At 40.3% G+C, this 20,918-nt stretch overlaps 1 protein-coding gene across 2 annotated transcripts in view; it reads right to left on the bottom strand.

Moving 5' to 3' along the window:
• Positions 1-20,052, bottom strand: part of bcl2l1 (BCL2 like 1) — a 119,609-nt gene extending 99,557 nt beyond the window's left edge. The window contains exon 1 of one of the 2 annotated variants that reach the window (XM_034172130.1): positions 19,805-20,052. The gene's annotated coding sequence lies outside the window, so the exon portion shown is untranslated. Of the gene's footprint in view, positions 1-8,784; positions 8,987-19,804 lie in introns of those variants that run through there. The other variant, XM_034172131.1, reaches the window with a different exon arrangement.
• Positions 20,053-20,918: the final 866 nt, after the last annotated feature.

Consider the following 20,918-nt stretch of genomic DNA (forward strand, 5'->3'; position numbering starts at 1 on the left):
AATTGATATATTTTAATGGCTTTGAGAGGGTTTAAGAAGCGGAGTTGCCGCTTCTGAAGAGGAAAAAAGCAAAGAACCAACAAAGCAGTGGATCGGAGCACTGCTTCATTGGTTCAAGGTTCAAAGCAGAGCCACACAGCAGAAACGGTTGATTACAGACCCACTGCAAGGTCTGCAATCAATGTAGAGAAATGATCATTTCCCGACAAACACCCTCAAAAACAACGGCCGCTCTGAAGGACCGATAAGGGAATCGTTAAGCAAAAAGGCTATTGATGTTGGTGGATCAAATCATTTATTAACGAGACCCGAAAATAACCTGTTCTTGATACCCATCCCTACGCATGAGTATCATAAAACTAAAAAAACTACAGGTGAGCCCCGTTAAGTTGGACACACACAAGTCACAATTCAGCTTTACTCATGGTCAAAGTTGTGGACCTCAAAAATTTAGACTACACAAAGTCAGTTTTGATTTGACCATTTTTGGGAGTGTGGACAATGATTCCCTCTTCCTCCTCCGGCTGCTGCTCATCAACATGTTTGTCGTGTGCCCACCACACACACGCCTACCACGTGTGATGAGCGCACACAGAGTGGATCTGGAATCTTCCCCCTCCTCTGGCCAGTGCAGAAGACTCCCCTTTGGACTTGATGCTTGAAATCCTTACTGCCAGTTCAGATTGTGCTGGAATTTCTACACGTCTGTCACACTAAACAGAAAGCACGAGTGAGAGAGCAGCGTGGTAGTCTAAAGTAGGGCTGCAGCTATCGAATATTTTTGGAATCGAGTATTCTATCGATTAATCGGATAAAAAAAAAGTACTTTTGTATTTTTAAACAATATCAGTAGTGGCAGGGCTCTCCCTGAGCAATGACACAATGTCGCTGTGCCATCATGCAGATTTTTAAGTTTAGGATGTTCCCTCTCTCTGTTTTCCCAGGTAATTATTTTTTCACATTATTAAGAATTTTGGAGCTTTGCCAAACCATAAGCCCAGGCGCTCTGTGAAATCTTCAGTTTGCGGACAGAACATTCTTTTTTTTTTTTTTTTTTCTTATTGCACATTTCATTTGCACTTTTTATTACTGTGATTTATTCAGTGTTTAGTGTATATTTCTACATGCCGTACTGAGCAGCTCAAACCGAAGTCAAATTCCTTGTTTTCTGTGGCTACTTGGTGAATAACAAAGCCTTTGAAAAAACAGCTGTGGAGTGCAATATTTCCACAACAGCTGCACTGATAAATTAACTCTACAGCCTGTTGATAAAAACTCTTATCAAATCTAAAAAAGTTTTTTTTTGAATAGTTAAACATGATTAATTTAAAGTGTGCTTCCTTTCGCTTCATCTGCGGAGGCGGAGAGCAGCCAGTGGAGCAACCACGTTTTAAAAAAATATAAACACCCTGCTTCACTTTAAACGCATAATAAGTCCGTTTCAGACGATCAGCACAGACCCTTTAGGCTTTATTTTACTCAGCATGTGGCTTTGTAAGCTTGTAGCATCGGCTGCTACATTGATTAGCGCTTACATTAGTTATGGGCATGCTCTACGGTCGTCTTCTCGGTTTTTTGTGGGAGCGTTATAGTGCCACCTACAGGCCTAGCATATGTACTACAGCTTTAAACGAAGCTTTGAGGCAAAGAATTTGCCTCGAACATTTTTTGTAATCGAATTACTCGATTAATCGTTTCAGCCCTAGTCTAAAGAGTCACATCCAAACACCATCCAGGAAGGAATGGTACAAATGGTTAAAACTATGGCATGGTAAGCTGATTTTAAGGTTTTTTTGTTTTTTTTTTGGTCAAACTTATTAACTTGCAGTTTCAGATAACTCGCGGTCCGATTTTATGGACCCCAACTCGAGTGGGTTAATGGGGCTCACCTGTAATAGAGAACAAAACAATAAACAAATGTGCAGGCACCAGAAAAGTTCTCCACCTGATGTTGGCTCAAAGTTTTGAGCATGCACAAAACCTTTGGAGGGACTCGGCAGACATCAGCTGACAGTTACAAGAAACGCAATTAGCAAATGGGAAAAGGACATTTGGAAGGCAAAAACTATCACAAACAGATATCCAAAATTTGTATCAGGTTCCTCATAAGTTTCCTTGATCAGTCATGGTGTGACAGGCACTTTAAACTCTAGGTCCATAAACAAACAAGTCTTCTTAAAAAAAAAAATAATAATAGTAATTATTTTGACATTGAAACATCACACTATGCCAATGACTGCCCACCACGACACTAATTGCCTAGTGGTCACCCGTTTGCTACACTCACTAACTGGACAATAAACAGTGCACATGCAAGTTTCTGTCATATCAATGAAACATCACAAAAATTATTTCAGTGTAAGTGATTACACAGCCTCAGCACAGAGACTCACCTTGATTTACAGCACGAAGATACCATCTATAAGGCTACAGAAACTTGAGCAGTTAAGGCCTAAACTGGAATATATCAAGTTATATCCTGTTTTTCAGTGCTCTCTGTAGTAAACAACACTCCTAGACCTAAAGCATGGGACAAAGATCCCTCTTTTCCCACATGAGGAAGGGAGGCAAGCACAGAGATCCAAACACCCTCTGGCCACTCTGTGAGACATGTTGGGTAAACCCTGCATCCATGGGGGATGGTACCAAACTGGGAGGTGGTTACAGACAGAGTTGGCAATCATTATTAGTAAAATGTCTATCTCCAATGAAAGTAGTGTTCTCACCAAAATTTTTTAATTTTTTAGAAGATTAAGGCACTACTGGTGGGTGGACTGGGAGCTGCAAAAGGCTACTTTTTAACTTAAGTGACCCTTACACAAAAAGCATTTCTAAACTGTGCACTCATCATAATCAAGTTGCATCTATGCATGCATGATATGATTCTATTTAAAGCCCAATACCATACCACTTGTGGTAGTGGTGCAGCTTAGCTAAAATTTCCATAAACATTGTTCAGTTTGTGAAAAAAGCATGGAATTTGGCACACATATTCTAAATTAACTAATGTTTATTTTTAGATATGGAGCCATCCTGGAGCTGAACTCTAAAGCCGTGGTCCCACCGAATAATGAAGGATGAAGAAGGAGCCACGCACCCTGTTTTTTTGTTTTTGTTTCGTGAGCTATCGTAGCAGTATAGTGGCTCAGAGTGGCTCTTAGAGGCATTATCTTCAGTTAACGATGCTCCTCTCTGAGCGTGGCGCTAATTTCAAGATGTTCAAAATTTAGCAACAACAGTTACTACGATGGCTTAGAGGCATTTGCGTGGTGCTTACGATTCTGCAAAAAGTCCATTATCCGCGCGCCTGGCACCTTCGCAGGACCTGAGAGGTTATTTTTGTTACAGCTCTCCTCTTGCGCACACAATTCCACCTGCTCTGTGCACTGGACTCTATATAAAATAATTATTTTGTAGTGGATTAAGCATTTTCTGCCAAACCTTGGATGCTGAAAACACCTCTAATCACTTCTAGAATCAGAGGACTGCTTCATCTGGACGCTTTTTTTCCCCCCCTCTTTCCTGCTCCATGTGGAATGTATTTTGAACAGCTTAAGGTAATTATTTTTAATGTTTTTTATAGCTTGATAAAACAGTTCCTAGCTGTAAAAGTATGTCTGTATGTTTATGTCTGTTGTATGTAAAAGTATGTTGATTTAATATCTTGTTAATGGATCACATGACCTCCGCTGTGTGTGCGCGCACTGAGGCAAGACCTGAGAGGCTATTTTTGGAGCGGCTCTCTTGCGCACACAATTCCACCTGCTCTGTGCGCTGGACTCTATATAAAATAATTATATTGTAGTGGATTAATCATTTTCTGTCAAACCTTGGATGCTGAAAACACCTCTAATTACTTCTGGAATTAATGGATCACATGAGCTCCGCTGTGTGTGCGCACTGAGGCAGTGACTCATCATCACGCTTCAAACGAGCATTTAGGCAGAACGCCAGCTCACAAAAGAGTGATATTTCAGTCAATATTGGACGAACACAAAGTTAAAATTTGGGTGACTGCGTGAAAGTGGATGTGTGTTTAAAGCTATGGAAGATAATAACTCCAGTGGAGTAGCTAAGAGCAGGAGCTGTGCGGCAACACAGGTGCAGAGCGCAAAAGACTGATTTTGAAGACATAACACAAAGTTAAAAGTTGTATCATGATAACTTGTAAGCTGCGGAAGAAATAAAGAAATATATATATATATATATATATATATATATATATATACACACATATATACATACACACACACACACTGAAAATGATCCACAGGTGTATATAATAAAACGGTCACCTCATTCTATATACAGAACGGCACCGCGGACAAAAGAGCGCTTTTGCAGAAATAAACGGACGAACACAAAGTCAAAAGTGGAATCATGTTGTAAAAATGACTGTGTAAAGCCAGGGAAAAAATAAAGCCAGCAAGCCACAGATGGAAAAGAAGCCACTTAGAAAGAGCACAGAGGCGGCTGCCCATGAAAGGACAACAGCAGCACGTGCGCAAAAGAGCGATTTTGCAGAAATAAATGGACAAACAAAGTTTTGTGTGTTTACAGCCGCAGAAGAAAAGCCAGAGAGCCGCGGAGCCAGCGAGGAGCACAGAGGCGGCTCTCCAGGAACCCGTGGTTCGGGTCTAGCTGGTCTGGTGCATTACAGGTGGACAGCAGCCTGGCGCATAGTGCACAACTGTGGAACTGTGCTGGAGTGTCTATTTTTGGGCTGCGTTTAAAAAAAAAAAAAAAGGGACATCTTTAAATGCTGCTGTGAATCTGTGAATTGAAAACCCACACTTTGAAGGGACCAGGTGTGGGAGGGCTGGAGGTTTGGACCAAACTCATGCCTAAACGTGCTCCAATATGGCGCTAGCATGGCACTACATGGCTTAGTGTGGCTGATGCGAGCCATTCGAGGCTGTAATGACAGGTCGGTCGTGGCTCACTAGAGGCTGCTACGCGGCACATGCGGGGTACAGAGAGGCAGATAGTGGCACCTTCATAGTGGATACGTGATAGATCAAAACGTGGGTCATTCTTTGAATAATCACCCCACACCCATGCGTGGCTCCTTCTTCAGCCTTCATTATTCGGTGGGACTGAGGCTTAATGAGCTACAGAGGTTAATAAAGAATTACACAGGGGTCAAAATTTAAAAATGCTCCTATCATGAAAACTATACATTATTTGTCTGATCATAACGTGTCATGCAATGACGTGCATGACAGGTTTAAAGTTCTCCATCGCTGGATTATGCATTATTATGGATTAATTTGATCCTGAACAAGCTTTTCTTTCTACAATCATCACCTCCACTTCAAAGGTAAGATGTACAATTTCATCTTTTTCCGACTTTGTGCTGTAAAGTTGCACAATTTTCTGACAAACGTATGTGATCCCAAAATGTAATCAGCATGTGCACTGCAAAACTATTAAAATATGATGGTAGATGGAGTGAACGCAGACAGCCTTTAGCTATCTGATTTAGCATCAATCAATCAAGTTTTATTTCTATAGCACTTGACAACAGTTTTCACTGAACCAAAGTGCTTTCCAATAGCACTAACTAAAGAAAAAATAAAAAGAACAGTATGAAAAACATACATAAAAGCATAATAAGAGCATCCAAATAGAATTAAAAAATAGACGAAAAAGTGTCAAAGCAATTATGTGCAAAAAGCTGCCCTGAACAAGTACGTTTTTAACTTAGCTTTAAACAGAGGCAAACTATTAATGGACCTCAGTTCAGGAGGTAATGCATTCCACAACTTAGGACCTGCTACTGCAAAAGAACAGTCACCCCATTGTTTGAACCTGGGAACCTCCAGAAAGTTTTGGTCAGCAGACCGAAGTGCTCTGACAGGGTTGTGTGTTTTTAACAGGTTACATAAATAAGAAGGTGCAATGTCATTTACAGCTTTAAAAACAAACTAACAGTTTAAAATCAACTCTAAAACGGACTGGAAGCCAGTGCAGGGAGTAAAGTACAGGAGTGATGTGGCTGTGCTTCCTGGTGTTGGTCAACAAGCGAGCAGCAGCATTCGGGACCAGTTGGAGTCGGTTTAGGGAGCCTAGAGTGATACCAACATAAAGTGCATTGCAGTAGTCAATCCGGAGCTGATAAAAGCATGCATAGCCTTTTCAAGGTCCTTTGGCTTAGAAAGGGTTTGACTTTTGCCAAGAGTCTCAGCTGGAAAAAACTGGCTCTTACCACACTGTCAATTTGTTTCTCAAATTTTCAACAGTCGTCAAACAACACACCAAGGTTCCTTACCACAGCCCTACAATAAGGAGCCAGGGAGCCAAGATCTGGGTCAGAGTTAGTTTTAGCTCCAAACAGAATACACTCTGTTTTGGCTTCATTAAGGTGCAGAAAATTCTGAGCCAGCCAGTCCTTAATATCCTTAAAAGAGCTATGTATGAAGTCCAAAGCACTTGTATTATTAGGCACAACTGGCATATAAATCTGAAGATCATCAGCATAAAAATGAAACTGAAGATTGTATTTAGTGATGACTGAACTCAGTGGAAGCATGTACAAAGAGAACAAGAGCGGTCCGAGGATACTGTCCTGGGGCACACCAGTGGTCAGAGGAACTGTGGAGGAGGAGAGGTCATTAACCATCATCCTGAAAGTCCTGTTGGTCAAATAAAACTGAAACCACTCCAGGACAGTCCCCCGGAGGCCAACCTGCTGGGACAGACGTGTGAGGAGGATTGAGTGGCCCACAGTATCAAACACAGCTGTTAGATCCAACATCACCAGCAGCACAGGTTTTTTAGAGTCCAAGGATAAAACAATGTCATTTTGTACTTTTAAAAGAGCTGACTCAGTGCTATGTCGAGATCTAAAACCTGACTGAAATTTATCTAAAACAGAGTTGTGTTCTAAAAACGATTGCAACTGATTAAAAACAACTTTTTCTAAAACCTTAGATAAAAACCTTAGTTTGATACTGGTCTAAAATTAGATAAAACTGAGGGATCTAGGTTAAGAAGAGGCCTAACTACAGCATGTTTAAATGGGCTGGATTTAGCATGTCAGGCTGCGGTTTCATAGTCTGCGTACCATGTGCAAAAAGATAAACGGTTGGGCTTGTAATCACGGAAATGACTCCGGCCCCCCCATGCAAGGGGTTTTTCATGGAAATACACTGTGATCGGATGGGACATTTTATCCAATGTGAGTGAAAAATATGTTATACAAAATCCATCACATACTGTGTTTATTACATGGATTACAATACAAAAACTTTGGGACTTTTTTTGTCCAGTGACAGCGGATACACCGAGTTTATACAATGATGGTTTAGGTGAGTTTTACTGTACATGGGACTGAACAATACATTTACCTCTCAAAGCTCTGATGATGATGTCAGCTACAATACCACAGCTGACTTTATTTAAACAAATTTTTCTTCTGTTCGGATCTGAAGGGAATGTGTACATCTTGAAGCCCTTGTTGTGTCTATTTGTGCCTCCAAATGCACAGCAACCTGACATTTTCAGCCAATAAACAAATAAAATAGCTGGATTTACATGCAGATAGATTAACAGAGAACGCTATTTTGAACCCAAGATGGCACCACGAGTCATGTGACCTTCCCCCCCAACTAGTCATGTTGCTACTCTCTCAATTAAGGGACTCCAGCAGCAGTGACACGATGGCGCTGCCTTGTGTTAATAATGGTGAACAGGGTTTAACCTGTAACAGTAATTTCACACCATTAAATTTTTAATATCAATCATCAGCTGTAGTTTGTGTGTGTGAATGTTGGATGTATAAGATATGAGACCGCCACTGGGGTTGTGAGGTATGCAAAATTACAGAAAGCTACCAGTTTCATATGGATATGAATGTGAACCAGCACAGAAAACAAAAGGGTTATGATATCACTAAAAATACTTAATGTCTACTTTAAAAAAAAAAAATGTAGCTTGAAAAATTAGAAATGAATAAAGAATAAAGGGGTCTTTATTAATTACTTGCTCCAGAGGTCAATCAATTTGTATTTGCCAAAACTAATACTTAACACTAATACTTAACACTTTTTTCCTGCCAACTATATTTTCGTATGGTTTAACACCAACTTAATATTACTGTGCACTATACTATGAATTTACTTAAGATTAATATGTGATGGCATTAAACTGAGTTTAATCATTTCTGTTAAATAAATTGCAATCAAAGTCATGTTTTCAGTAATTTATTGTCAGCTGTGTGCGGTGGGCTGATGATACAGTATCTGCTGTGTGGGAGCAGGATGACCTGGTGATGATCACCATGTCCAGTATTATCGAAAATATTGACACTGAATGATAAGTACTCGAGCGTCTAATTGCTGTATGGGAGGGATGATGCAGGCTGTTCAGCCCCGCACAGCACGCTGCTCGGACACTTTCACCCACCTACAAACTTCCAGCACTTGCAGTTGTCTTTGTCAATATGTTTTGGTGACAAATTAGGAAAAAAAGTGTATTACCGCAGACAGCGTCCCACAATGCAGCGGTGTTTACAATGGCCACAAGGCACCAAGCTGCCGACACGTGGTTGGAGCATGAACAGCGACGTAAACACCACGCTGAACAATGTGTGGCGTTTTCAACAAGTCGCGGTGAAATGTAGCACATGAACGCAACATCAGCTCACATATTAACTGACAAAACGCTGTGAAGATATTTATCTCCACATAAAACGCGTTGTCACTTACAGCCTGTGCGCAGACATAAATTTACACACTACGTCAACAAATGGTCTGACACAGAAACAGAAAAGTCGCATCTTACCAGTTGTGTGTGTTTTTTTTTTGTTGTTTTTTTTAGCGCACGCGGAGTTGTATTTTGATTGGTGACCGCTCTGCTGCGAAATGTCCCAAACTTCTCTCAGTCTGCTCCCACAGAGCAGCCAGAAATCCAGCAGAGGTCGATATAACATCCACAGAGACAGTGCGTAACTGACTGTGCTCACGGTTCACGCATGTAAAACCTACTGGCCCTGCCCCTTATTACGTAACAATATATGCCTTCAAAGACCGTCGGAACTATCTCAATCGTCACGATCCACACGTTCCTTTGAAAGAGGTTTCCTGTCAGACAAAATCTCGTCTAAATAAGTGCCATCTATCAAAATTGAACAAGAAAGACTTACATAATTTCTTTGCAGTGTGATTTGTGATGTTCAGCAGACTTGAAACAATCATTTGGATCACGTGATATATTCTGGATGTGCAACAATCATTTGACTCATTTGCAGTAAACAGTTAATTGATAGTCAGGTGTCAAATAAACTATGATAATAGTATCATAACAGATAAACTTTTCATTTACAACATAATTATTTAAGGCAACACCATAAAGTGATGTACAGTGAAAATGTTTAGAGATACTGTAACTCCTGATTACAATCATTTACAGTTGTAGATGTACAGTGTCCGCCAAAAATATAGGAACACTTGATATTTCACACATTTTCATGTCTGACACTTAAACAAAAATACAAAAAAAAACAAAACAAACAAACAACCAAAAAAAAAAATCTAAAGTTATATTCCTTAAACTCAAACTGAAAGCACATCTCTACAACTTGATATAAATTAATTAAAAATATAAAAGCCAATATGATGGGTTGCATAAATAATGGAACACTTTGGTTTATTAACTGTAAACAATTAGTTTTATTGGCAGTTTTCTTTAGACAAGTCAGGGGATGGATACATGAACATTTCCAAGTCACTGAATGCATCTTAGACTTTATTTACATCAATTATAAAGAAATGTAAACAGCATGGTACTCTATGGTAAATCTCTATGGAGTAGATTTTTCTAAAAAATTGAGTCTGCAAGAAGGAGAAGTGTGAGGAAAGCCATCAAGACACCCAGACAACCAAGAAGACGTTATTATATAAATCAGGGGTGGGCAACTTGTTCCAGAAAGGGCCAAGAGGGTGCAAGTTTTCTTTGCAGCTACTGACTCCACCAGGCGATTTCACTGATTAATAGCACTTTGAGCAAATGGAATCAGTTAATCAGTGAAATCGCCTGGTGGAGTCAGTGGCTGCAAAGAAAACCTGCACCCTCTTGGCTCTTTCTGGAACAAGTTGCCCACCCCTGATATAAATAATGAATGTTTATGAGTGCAATGGTGACAATACTTCATGAGGTGAAAGATGGAACATTCCATCTTTCACCTCATGAAATATTCTTTCCATTGAACAAATGAAAAAACTGTTTGTTTTATACAATGGCTAAAATAGATCCTTGTCATTTGATATTTTATTAATTTATAAACAAGAGAAAGGGACTTACATTTTGCCATGTCACTGGTCCTTTGACGTCAACAGGTTCCAAACAGTCCAACATGAACTTTAAATACTCGTAGGAGTCCAATCCAAAATTGTTCTCAGTCAACTTGCAAAAAGAATCAGATAGTTCAAAAACAATCCTAACGATGCAGCCCATAGCTGATGCTGTGCATTGTGTACAGACTGCCGTCTGCTTTTCTCAGTCCAGCAAAAAATCGCAACAGAAATGTGTTGAGCTCTTCACCTACTGCAAATACCTTCAGATGGCTTATGACATACTGGATTTGTTTTTTGTTGTTTTTTGTGTATGTTAGAAAAATGAGCAGTCTCAATAAGCTTCTCATTTGCTGTCAATTCCTTCATTTTCTTTGTTTGCTTTTTGTTTTGTTTTATTTTGCACCGTGAATATTGTAAACAATGTCGCAAATGTGATAGGCAATCCGGTGTCACAGACCGACTGTCCCCCCCCCCCCCCCAAAAAAAATAACTGGTCCGCCCTGCCTCTACCGTGCATTTGTCATTTCGGAGTCACAGACCGACTGCCCCCCCCCCCCAAAAAATAACTGGTCCGCCCTGCCTCTACTGTGCATTTGTCATTTCGGAGCATCGATAGCTCATCTGGGGGGGGGGCAGTAGTCTCTTCATCCAAAGCGATCAAATGGATTAATGGAATTATTAACCATCAGATGACAAGGTAAAACCTCTTAAATCACTCTAAGGTCAGTTTTAATCAGAAATGAGGCCGTTTTAAGCAGAAATGAGGCGATATTCGCTGACACTTTGAAATGATGGACACACAGTGAACGCAATAGCTAGCAGCCAGTGTAGCTGCGGCACTCTGATCGCTTCCTCCGTGTTTTATGATGAAATAATGTCAAATTTATGTGGAAATGATTGTTGTACAAAAGCTTCAGATATCTGTCGCTGAGACAAATGACGACTGAAGTGCAGCTTTAAGCAGAAACGAGGAGATAATCCATGAACCGTGGCTAATGACGCATGTGCAGTGAAGGCAGGGGAGACCGATTTTTAGGGGTGGACCGTTCGGCCTGTGACACCAGACCGATTGTCATGGAAAGGTCTGATATTGGAAAATATCAGACTGGAAATCAGCCAATCAGAGTGTGCGTAGCATCGTAGCCATATAATAAAACTGGCTATTTACAATTAAGCGTTCCATTACTTATGCAACACATCATTTTGGCTTTTATATTTTTATTTAATTTATATCAAGTTGTAGAGATGTCCTTTCAGTTTGAGTTTAAGTAAGGTCATTTTAGAATTTTTTATTTTTTGTATTTGAAATGACAAATTAAAATGTGTGAAATACCAAGTGTTCCAATACTTTTGGAGGGTACTGTAAGTTTACATACACTTTGACTAAAAACTTAAATTCCATTTCCCCCAACTGCATGTATTCATCAATGGATGTTAAGTTAGTGAGAAGGCCAACTTTATTTCCATACAATATTAATTAGAAATAATAGTTTCAAGATGGATTTATTTCAGTTTTTTCACTCTATCACATGTTTCAGTATTTCACATTATCTGTGGTGTATGTAAAGAGATTACATTCACCCAAACCAAAGCCTACAGATTTTTACACAAGAGGCTTGAATTAATAGCCAGGAAATAACAACATTTTGTCTCCAATTGGCTCAAGCTGTATGGAGCTAAATCCAGGCCAAACGTTTTGTAATCTGAAAATAAAAAAAAAATTAATAAATTTTGAAACTGAAAATTCAATGTTTCAATTTTATAATCGTTTAAAAAGTATTATCAAAATAAACATAAGTGTAAGATATATATTTTTCAGTTTAAATAAATTTTTGATTCAGCTCTGTAACTATTTTGATCAAATAATTTATTTTCATTCATATTTCTTTTTTTCACCTTCAGATCTTTTTTCCCCACTTTCAGATCTTATTTTTTCAGTTTCAAACTTTTGACCCCATTCTGGTGTGGGAGGGCGTGGCTTTGATTGAGAGGGGCATGGAATTGTGACTGACAGGAGAGCAATCAGTCCTCACATGATGTTGCTTTCAGGAAACGTGGGTCCTTTGATAGATAATGACTTAACACTTTTTCTCCACTGTATTGTCTAAGTCAGTGATTCTCAACCGGGGTGCCGTGATCGATCGTCAGGGGTGCCGTGGGCAATTATCAAATATCACCATTATCGGGTGTATGTGCTGTAATAGTGTGGCAGATGGTGTAATGCTCTTTTATTCCACTAGATGGCAGCAAAGCGCGCAGTAGCGCTGAGCCGTGTGCCGACAAGGAGGCGTGATCGCCATTTTAATTCCAGGCAAGTTAGTGATTTGTGTGCATAGAAGTTCACTTAGTCTCGTCAAGAAACAGGTGGAATATGCCGGAAAGCTGCGTATGTTGGCAAAGTCACAACGGAGGAACAAGGGAGAACAATATTTCCTTCCATAAGTAAGTGGTTTTGGTTATTGTTGTCACTTTGTCCGTGATATTTGGATGATAAACTGCTGTATGTCTCCTGCCGTACCTGTGTCGCCCGATGACACGGATCATTATTTTCACTTATGTCTAGTTGATATTTTCCACTGCTAGACCAATGTCTAGTTAAAATTCTTGTCGTTAGTGACTAAAAATTGTTGGACAAGACTGGGGAGTTTTTTTTTTTTTTGCACCTTAAAATAATGAGATTAATGACCCGCGCTGTGCTGCCACACACACAGAGATGTGCACACACACACCACTGACTTCATGAATGAAACTCGGTCAATAAAGGATAATTGTGTAAAAATATAATATATATAAAAGCATTGCAATGGTTTTAGGAGCCGCGCTGCGTTGAACACAGCAGCAGCTCAGCCGAGCAGCATAGCTTAACAGCACAGATCCGTGTAACTTTCAACACTAATATTTGAGAATGTGTGTGTGAGAGTAAGTTTAATACTTTCCTGACATAATTTAATGTAATTTCATTTTACTGGCTCGATATCCAGGACAAAATGGCATTTTATCACGTATTTTGCGAGCATTTTTCTGAGTGTGTTCAGTCGCGAATCTCCATTGAAAATGCATTAACATCCGGGTACTTCGTCAATATTTTGCCCGGTTAGGAGACGTCATGTCGCTGTCCATGAAGGGACATTTTCATTTAGTGTGCAGCAATGGGACTGCGCTCTCTAGTTCTTATATACAGCTCCATGACTATAATATACTATGTTACATCATATCTGTACCGCACGTCTTGCTAACGTGCTAACGCACCGTGTAGACACAGTCGAGTTAGTGGTGCGTGACACATGACAGTGGTGTACCGCAGGATTTTGTAAATATAAAAAGGGTGCCGCGGCTCAAAAAAGGTTGAAAATCACTGGTCTAAGTAATGCTAAGGACAAAGATGTCTATTACAAGTAATTCTAGACCACTCATTTTTGATGTTTAAAAACTGGAAAATATGCAAGACTGTAAAGCTTAACACCTATACCTAAAAAACCGATGTGTCCCAAATCCACACAAGACCGTGAAAGCAGCACAGCATTGCTGCATGAAAATGAGGCAGGTCGCTCATTTTACAGGCTGCCAGCAGTTATTGTGCATCATGCAGAGGAGTGTTAGGAGCTTTCTAAGTGACACACAGAGAAACCTGGCTCAGCAGATCTGAAGGAAGCTTTAATATGGACAGAACCAAGCAGACCGCCCGGAAATCCAAATCCAAAGCCACCCGGAAGAACGCTCCGGATACCGGCGGTGTGAAGAAGCCTCACCGTTACAGGCCCGGCACCGTGGCACTGACAGAGATCCACCGCTATCAGAAATCCACCGAGCTGCTGATCCACAAGCTGCCCTTCCAGCACCTGGTGAGAGAAATCGCTCAGGACTTCAAGACCAACCTCTGCTTTCAGAGCTCTGCTATGATGCTCTGCAGGAGGCCAGCGAGGCTGACCTGGTCGGCAGCTTGCGGATCAGCAGCTCAGTGGATTTCTGGCAGCGGCGGATCACTCTCAGCGCCTCAGTGCCGAGCATGTAACGGTGAGGCTTCTTCACACCGCCGGTAGCCGGAGCGCTCTTTTGACTTTGGCTTTACGGGCGGTCTGCTTGGTTCTGGTCACATTAAGTTTACGCTGTGAAACTACCGGCCACTTTGTTACATCGTCATTAAATTCACTATCCGGTACAACATACGGATCGACTGAACCAATTGCTACATATCAATCACAATAAACAGCTTTATCTCGAGGGTTTAAAGCCTCGTAATAAGCTTTCATTCTCTCTATTTTCTTTCACGCGCCAGCCGCGTAGTAATCCACGATGGAGACGGGAGTAGAGTGAAAAAAAGGAAATATGAATGAAAATAAATGTTTTGATCAAAATAATTACAGAGCTGAATCAAAAATACATTTAAACTGAAAAATATATATCTTACACTTATTTTTATTTTAATAATACATTTGAAATGATTATAAAATTCAAAAACAAACATTGAATTTTCAGTTTCAAAATTTATTTTTTCAATCTTTTTTCTTTTCAGATTACAAAACTTTTGGCCTGGATTTAGTGCCATAAAGCTGTGACTCTTAAAACAGATTTAAACACACACACACACACACACACCATGACAATCCTTGAATTATTTATTTTAGTCTGCTTTGCATAGGCCCACTGATGTCTGAAGGGCACATCATATGGAGAAAATGGCCCATTAGTTCACACCCCCTTTTGAAAAATGAATCACTAATTTAAAAGTGTTTAACTCATTTCAATTCCAACGTTGTATATTCTTGAGAAATAAAGCTCATTTCTCTTTAAAAGGATTATACAGTATTTACATTTTTGTGGTGTTTACTGAGGCAATATATCATCCAGCAAAATTTACCGTTATCGTTAAAAGCAAGAGTTTGGGCGCACTTTGGATTGTACAATATCCCGAGAAGGAAGTAGCTTCATATGACCAATTCAATATGCAAGCTGTGCAAAGTGAAGGTCAAGCATTTTGGAAAACAGAATAAATGCTCAGATGCATCCAGCATATTATCTACCCCGAGTTGAAAGAAGATGAGCAGCCGCAGCGGCAACACCAGGAGTTGACCAGCACCACAGTGCATCACTTTAACAAACGTCCAGCCAGTTCTGAATTTGTAAAAAGAATAACTAGATCTACCACCCGTTTGATTTCAAAAGACATGCCCCTACAGTGTTGTGGAGAAGAAATACCTTTATTCATAAATTTGCTTTTGTTTACATTGACTTTTTCACATATAAATCTACATTATCTTTGGCACTTTACTTTCATGGCATAATTTGCCACACCACCTTTCTTAGCACACTTGAGTAGATCCTGAAATTAGCAGCTCTATTTTCTGTACCAAATCGATATTGAATTGAACCGTGACCCCCATGAATCAAAACGTAATCAAACTGTGAGTTGTTGAAAGATTCACATCCATAATGGTTAGCACCATTGCATCACAAGAAGATGGCCCTGGATTTACTTCTGACCTGGTCCTTTCTGTGAGGAGTTTGTGTGTTCTCCCCATGTTTGTATGGGTTCACTCCTCATGCTCCAATGAAGGTTAAGTGAACTGGTTGCTCGAAACTGACCACAGGTGTGAGTGACAGTGTGAATGTGTTTGTCTGTTCTATATCCATCAGCCCTGTGATAGTCTGATGTCATATCAAGGGGGAACCTTGCATATCGCAGTGACCGCTGGGATAGCCCCCCCCCCCACGTGGCCCTTGGTTAGAATAAGCGGGTATCAATCAATCAATCAACTTTTTTCTTGTATAGCGCCAAATCACAACAAACAGTTGCCCCAAGGCGCTCCACATTGCAAGGCAAGGCCATACAATAATTATGAAACACAGTCTACGTCTAAAGCAACATAACCAAGAGATGGTCCAGGGTCACCCGATCCAGCCCTAACTATAAGCCTTAGCGAAAAGGAAAGTTTTAAGCCTAATCTTAAAAGTAGAGAGGGTATCTGTCTCCCTGATCTGAATTGGGAGCTGGTTCCACAGGAGAGGAGCCTGAAAGCTGAAGGCTCTGCCTCCCATTCTACTCTTACAAACCCTAGGAACTACAAGTAAGCCCGCAGTCTGAGAGCGAAGCGCTCTAATGGGGTAATATGGTACTATGAGGTCCCTAAGATAAGATGGGACCTGATTATTCAAAACCTTATAAGTAAGAAGAAGAATTTTAAATTCTATTCTAGCATTAACAGGAAGCCAATGAAGGGAGGCCAACACGGGTGAGATATGCTCTCTCCTGCTAGTCCCCGTCAGTACTCTAGCTGCAGCATTCTGAACCAACTGAAGGCTTTTTAGGGAACTTTTAGGACAACCTGATAATAATGAATTACAATAGTCCAGCCTAGAGGAAACAAATGCATGAATTAGTTTTTCAGCATCACTCTGAGACAAGACCTTTCTGATTTTAGAGATATTGCGTAAATGCAAAAAGGCAGTCCTACATATTTGTTTAATATGCGCTTTGAATGACATATCCTGATCAAAAATAACTCCAAGATTTCTCACAGTATTACTAGAGATCAGGGAAATGCCATCCAGAGTAACGATCTGGTTAGACACCATGCTTCTAAGATTTGTGGGGCCAAGTACAATAACTTCAGTTTTATCTGAGTTTAAAAGCAGGAAATTAGAGGTCATCCATGTCTTTATGTCTGTAAGACAATCCTGCAGTTTAGCTAATTGGTGCGTATCCTCTGGCTTCATGGATAGATAAAGCTGGGTATCATCTGCGTAACAATGAAAATTTAAGCAATACCGTCTAATAATACTGCCCAAGGGAAGCATGTATAAAGTGAATAAAATTGGTCCTAGCACAGAACCTTGTGGAACTCCATAATTAACTTTAGTCTGTGAAGAAGATTCCCCATAGAATAGTATAGAAAATGAATGAATTAATGAAAAACAAATAAAAACATTGTTCATGGCCAGCAATGGGTAAAGGTGTGGAGCAAGGCCGTGGTGACCTGGGCAAGATGAATGGAGCCCAAATCCATCCCGCCCCACCATATCGTACTCTCCAAGCAAACTAAGGCTAACTTTGGTTCAGGTGTTCGATTTCCGCAAAGCTTTTTGGTGGCTTGGGTGTGGGCATTAACAACTATGACCAGCTATAAACACCTGCTAATTATTGTTAACGGTGATATTTCATTCAATAGAAATACGAGAGCGCAGATGTCTTAGGTGGTCCGTTGGTACAGATAACTGTACCACAAGCCTATTATGTCAGTTTGTAACAAATAATTAGTCCGGACAAGGACAATAGAGTCCACAGAGTTTTATCACTGAACACCACTGTCCAGCAAACTCATGGCTCCATAAGCTTTTTGTAGGTGTCTCAGTCATAAAGGGCAAAGACCCAGAGACATGAATGTCACTGCTGAGAAAATCCTACTGACTTCTTGTCAAACAGAAATTACTTAGGGAGATTAAGATGAGGAGTATCACTTGCATTGTATCGGAATGCTTGCTATGACATTTTGGCTATGAGGCGTGTTTTCTCTGGGCATGATCATGAACAGAGGTGCCTCAATACTGAGGACTCCAGAGGATGAAGAAGGCCAAGGTGATGCCTATGTTTCACCTGGCTGCTGCAGATTAGATGGTGACATTCAAGAAGTGGGGATGAACCAGCTGTCTGATTGGGAAGTTTCCATCAAAAACCTGAGACAGTTCCCTAGTGTGGCAGATGCAGTGATGCATAGTACCAGTGCATGTTCCCAATGTTACCCTGTAGAGCAATAAAGCTTTATTGATAGAATATTTTATTTACTGATAAAGATTTTGTGCTGTTAATATGAATCTGCAAGGTAAGGACATAAAGCAGCTAAATACATGTATTGAAGGGTTAGGGTTATCACAGCTATAACTGTGCAATCACTATAACATCATCTGACCAACAAAGCACAGTTAGTGCTCAGTGTGAGAGTTCTATACCATTATTTTCCTCTCTCTTTAAGAATTATTTGTCTAGAGTTAGTCGTTACGATGGATGAGTGATTAGCACTGTTTCCTCACAGCAAGAAGGTCCTGGGACTGCGTCCCACCTGGTCCTTTCTGTGTGGAGTTTGCATGGTCTCCCCTTGATTGCATGGGTTCCCTCTGGGTGCTCTGGCTTCCTTCCACTTCCAAAGACATGCAGGATAGGTTAATCCGTGACTCTAAACTGAACATAGGTGTACATCTATTTGTGAATGAGTTTGTCTGTCTATATATACTCCAGTGACAGACTGGTATTCTCTCCAGGGTGTACCCTACCCCTTGCCCTACGACTGCTGGGATAGGTTTCAGCCCCCCCCCCCCCCCCCAAGACCCTCGACTGGGGAATGCGGGTACAAGAAATGAACGAATGTCAAGTTATGAACTTGTACTTTTACTTATAATTTTTGTATTTTTGTCAATGGCACATGGCCCATATGTGGACATGAATATGCAAATTAAGATTTCTCTCTGAGCGAGTACTTCTGTATTAAACTCTCCTTGTAAAATTCTGGTTACACGGGAAATGTATTTAGATATATGCTATACCACACAGTACCCGCTGTATTGGCAGCCATCACTGAAATGGTCCATGGCTGGAAAGTGGTGCTGTGTGACAAACTGCTCCAGCAGGTAACATGACCGTTCATGTTTGGGATGTCTCACACCTGTAACCACTTAATTTAAAAACACCTAATGTTTGAAAGAGTAAGCAAATTCTCAGTGGCAATGAGTAAACATTAAAGAATAAAATTCACAATACTTTTCTACCAACTCTAACATAATTTCATATTGCCTTCAGTTTCTATTAAAGGCAAGTGCCACATTAAAATAAATGAGATTATTGAGGCACCATTTACAGGGCTGTCAAAATACATTGTACACCACAAATAAGAGCATGTACAGCTGGCTATTACATGAAATAGCTAAAATTAATAAGTGCTACGTTATCTATATGGTGACAGAAACGGACAATATGAAATGCTAAGGCGAGTCCAGGATGAACAATTTTAAAACAGAGTCCCCGAAGGCAGCACACATACAAGATTACCGTTCAGTTCTCTTGTGAGACCTTTAATCACATAAAAATGCCACTCTGCGGCAACACCCTCTGTACCTGCTCTAAATATAATCCATCACCTTTATCATGTGGATCACAGGAAGTAAGTCATAAAAGGCATTTGGTGCACACAGCGCTCGGTGGTTTTTGCGAACATTGAATATGGCTGTCACTATCGCCTGGCGTACTCGTACCTGTAAAGCCTAGATATTTAAGGCGTACTTCCCTGGGTTAAACCATTTACTAGACTTTACATGTGTCCCCTGCACCAAACAGAACAACATTTGACGAAAATCAAGAATATGGTTCGGCTTTCTTCACGATCTATCGAGGTGTGCCACAAAAATCCTCCTTCCTCTAGCTGGATGATTCAGAAAAGAAAATCCACCCTATGCACCAATCCTTTCTGTCAGACATAAACACTCACGAGAATCACATTCGGGTAGTGGGGAGAAGCTCTTACTTGTAGGTTAGGCTCCATAAAATCATGGCTGGTGGCTGAGAAGAATCCAGACCCCGGCAGGAACGATACGGTCCGTCATGCTAGCCTGTATGGCTAACCGGAGATAACCTCACTGGCTGTTTGAGATCCGCCCACAGCGACGTTATCTCCTCCTAACCACTCAGTTCAGCTCATAGAGGCCGCTTTTTTCTCAATCTGCAGTGAAGTACAGAGTGAAACTCCTCTCAGTGCCATGACTTACCGATTTCGCTTAAACTAGCATGCCAGCTAGTGCTGGTTAGCGTTAGCAGCGCGTCGCTAATGTCAAACTGGCTAAAGAGAGAGTTTGCTTGTGTTTGCGGGGAAACTCACACGAATTAATAAACTGAGTGTTGTTGGGTTTGTGCGTTAATAACACGGTGTTTTCCCGTGTGGTCGATGTTAAACAACTTAAAACAAAGGATAGAAGAGATCTCCATGGTAACCTTTGTTTGCCCTAAAATTATCTCGCGCGCTTCATCTTGCGTGACCAGTGTGAACCCAGCGCCACCCAGCGGGTATCTTCGCGTGGACACACTGGAAATGATTAATATTTACATTTTAAAAAGAGACGAACCCAATGATTAATATGGACCACAGTGGAAATAAGAGTTTTCAGTTTATTGTGTCAACCATATATATTTTAGTGTATTTACTTTACTAAATCAGTCAACTATCAGTCAGGAAATTTGCTTGCTGCTTTAAAGAAATAATGCTGGCAATTCTTAAGATAACTAGAAGGGTACTCAGCGTTCGTGTGCCTAAATAGAGTGGTGACGTGACAAGTCAAATAAAATCGGTCACATGACTCATGGTGTAGTGTTCGCTGTTTGTCTGCATGTACTTTGGCTTGCAAAAGTATTCAGCCCCTTGGTATTTCACGCATTTTAATTTGTGGTATGGTGTAAATTTAATAAATTAATAATTTAATAAATATGGTGTAAATTTGTAAATATGGTGTTTCAAATACAGAAAATAAATCAGGTTTCTCAATAGAAATTTTTTTAAAAATATCTTCCTTAGACTCACACTGAAAACAAATCTCTACAACTTGATATACGTAAATTAATTCAAAATATAAAAGCCAAGATGATGG

This window comes from Thalassophryne amazonica, chromosome 6 (genome assembly GCF_902500255.1).
Source record: "Thalassophryne amazonica chromosome 6, fThaAma1.1, whole genome shotgun sequence".
Taxonomy (NCBI): Eukaryota; Metazoa; Chordata; class Actinopteri; order Batrachoidiformes; family Batrachoididae; genus Thalassophryne; species Thalassophryne amazonica.